This window comes from Tachypleus tridentatus, chromosome 2 (assembly GCF_004210375.1).
Source record: "Tachypleus tridentatus isolate NWPU-2018 chromosome 2, ASM421037v1, whole genome shotgun sequence".
NCBI classification, from domain to species: Eukaryota; Metazoa; Arthropoda; class Merostomata; order Xiphosura; family Limulidae; genus Tachypleus; species Tachypleus tridentatus.
The window spans coordinates 88,943,132-88,946,685 of NC_134826.1; positions in this window are offsets into that span (position 1 = coordinate 88,943,132).

A 3,554-nucleotide genomic window follows, 5' to 3' on the forward strand; every position below is an offset into this window, starting at 1 on the left:
TACCAGAAGCTAGGACAGTTATTGATTGCAATATCAATGACTGAAAAGAATTGGTTTCCCTTTTTTCAAGCTATTGTATGGCATTTTATACTGAAATGTATAATCTACATTGTGCAATCAACATTTGATTACTGTAATGTTAGGAAGGTTTGTTGATTGCAAGGTTAACAGGACTAAAAAAAGTATTGTGCCTCTTACTTTCCAAGTTATAAAGCAGAGTTTCACTGAGAGATATCTGAAAGATACGAGATAATAGCTTCTCGGTTGCTTCATATTTAGGATAGTGCTAGTAGATGCAATACCTAGAGCATCAACAGTTCCTATAGCTGTATTTCAGGGCAACTGGTATAGATATTAACACTTTTACTGATGAAGCAGAGAACAACGTTTCGACCTTCTTACGTCATCTACCCATACTGGCCATCCTGAGATACACAAGTCATTCCTATGGCTGGGGATGGATGGGTACTTACGAGTTTAAAAAGTTAGATGAAAGGGCACTGCAACCCTAAATTACTGATCTATGAAGCATTTTTCTAAGACAAAATGCTCATCAAACATTTCACAACAGTAAATCACACTATCTAGCTGAGTAGTAAATTTCTTTGGATGAAACTACACAGTACTCTTTAGATATATCTAATGTACACAAGTGTATATATTTATTATTATTTCATATGGAGTGATAAAGTTTTGTTCTTTCTTGTTACACAATATGAAGCAAGTAGTTAATAATTTAAGTATTCATTTCTCTGCGATTCCATTTGTAATGAGATAATTGACTAGCAAATGACAATACTGTGGCAGTTCAACTACTGACGTTTGTGGTCATCTAAGGTAATAAATCTGTTTCACTACAAAATATTGCATTAGCCCATGTTGGGTCTGAGAGTGTGTTGATACTTACTATAGTGACAGCACAAATATTAAAAATTTTTTAGCCAAAACATCTTATTTTGGCTGAAGTCTACCACTGATTATTTATTTCATCATACTAAGAAATGTGTCAAGTTTGGTTCATAAATGGCTGCACGTTATGGAACTACAGCTATTTAAACATAACCAGTGGTGGTACCTCTTACACTGGCACATTAGGCAAAGGCAAAGTATCTAATACTATTAGTATATATAATTATACATAACACTGTTACACATTTACATGGCAATACACAGGTATAAATATGTATATATGGTGTTGCATACGTATATGAATGTTGCATAGTCATTCATGGGAGTTGTTTGACACAAATGAATCAACCACACAGTGAACCCAATTCTAAGACAACACATGAATGTTATGAATTTGAAACATTAAATAAACTGATATCACTGATATATGGAGAATCACATAAAAGGTTCTTTGGACACAACACTTCCAGTAATCCTAGTTATAGAATATTTTTAGTTTTAATATTCATCAGATGGTGGATGTTTGTTGAACAGACTAAGAGTACTAAATGAGCTCAGATTTGAGGGAAAACACAGTTTGACCTGATGTTTTTTGACAATAGTAATGATGAATATTTTCAGTTGGACTGAATCAAATATTCATGAACACATGAAATTCACAAACAGTAGCTTATAAGTCACACCAAATGTAAATTTGGTGCACTCAGTTCTATTTGGTCACTGTTTGATATTTTCAATTAAGCAGATTGATATATTTAGTAACTGTACAGTTTTACTGAATATTTTCCTAACATTGTTTTACTACAAGATTTTGTTGTATGTGTAAAGCTCAAGGTAAAGGTTAGAATGCTCAGACTATGAAACTGATAGTTCATGGGTTACTGTTCATTTTGCTACAAAACCATGTTCCACACTTAGGAATTGTGATGGCACTATAAGGTTTGGGCATTGCGAGAACTGACTGGTTATTATTTACTAGCTGCCTTCTCGCCAATCCATAAGTTCAAAATTAGGAATGGCTATGTGCAGGTAACTTTTTTTTGTTACCTACCACAGAAATTCTAAAACAAACTTAACAGTACACACATTTAAAACTGAAGTCTTTCAGAAATTACACTTAAAAAATGAACAATGGTTGCAAAGTATAAACATGAACTTAGATTAAGCAAAATTACACAAGTGGACAAACAAATGGTCCCACTGTGGGCAAGTAATAAGCTTATAGACTTACAATGTTAGAATTCATGGTTCAATACCCAATGATGGGCAGAGTACAGACAACCCATAGTATAGCTTAGTTGCACTAAAAGAATAACAATAATGGTTTAAATAAGATTCAGTACATACAATGTAAACATTAAGGACATGTCCTTAAACTAGTTCAATCCTGTAAGTAGATTCTGTAGTAGCACCTGAAACAACTTTCATTTCTTGGTAGCTATTTATAGATAAAATTCCATTTCCGGTGTAACTGACCATTATTTTCTCTTTCATTCAAGTACTGATGAATAGAATTTTGTATTTGGTAATTATTAGTAAAGCTATTAAGGGTATTTGATATTGCCTCTAGTAATGAACTACTGATCAGAGGAAAGATATTGACTGTCACACTTATAACATACCCACACCTTAAAGTGGGTAAAACATGCATTGTAAAAGTTACTCCTGGAAAATATCCATTTGTACAAATAATACCAAGTTAGAGTACTGAGGCACTCCTGCACAGAATTAACATAATTAGCTTTTACAAAACACATAGGGCCATATTTATTTTTATAAGACAGGCACAAATTGCATTTTTACATAACTCTCACACTTGTGATAAACTGCAGTTTGTTTTGTTTTTTTTCAAGCATTTCTTCATGAAGTGTTCCACTGCATATTTAAATTGTGAGGTTTTGATGCTTGTGGTGAGCAGAGCACAGATAGCCTTTTGTGTAGTTTTTTTGTTTAATAATAAACAAAGTTTCAGACGAACTTTTTGTTGTCATTGTCCAGCTAATCTCGTGTTCTTGGGCAATGATTTGTTGGAGATAAAAATAGATAGATCCATTTTTATTAAACTCACTGGCTTTTGGCATTTAAGCCATACATTTATGAATAGTTTATTTTTTATTTCAAATATTAATGTTGTTTTTTACATCATTATATTTAAGTTTTCTTGTTAAGACATATCTAGTATTGTCAATTTAGGTACAAGTATGAAATGTACCATGATGTCGGCACTGTTTTACACGGTTATTAGTCTGGTAGCTTTGTTTTCTCTCATGCACCAACTTTTACCTTATTGTCACAGTTCCACTATTGAAATTATGCTAAACTTACTGATATTGGATTTATGTTCATTTTTCTATGTTATAAATTGTAAACTTGAACTGCACACATTTCAAGATATTCATTTTTCTCCCTCCAACTTTTTATTCATGTGTAATTATGAGATTGTAATTTTTAACTTTATTAATAACATGTTTTAATTTCACTTGTACATGAACTCACCAATATTATGTCTCTGTGAAATATGTAATCTTCTATGCAGCAAAAACAGAAAATAGTCTTGGTTCGATATATTAAATAAACATACAACTATGTTAAAATATCTTATGTGTCATGGAAAACCAAGCCACAACAAATTTATACTCAGTAAG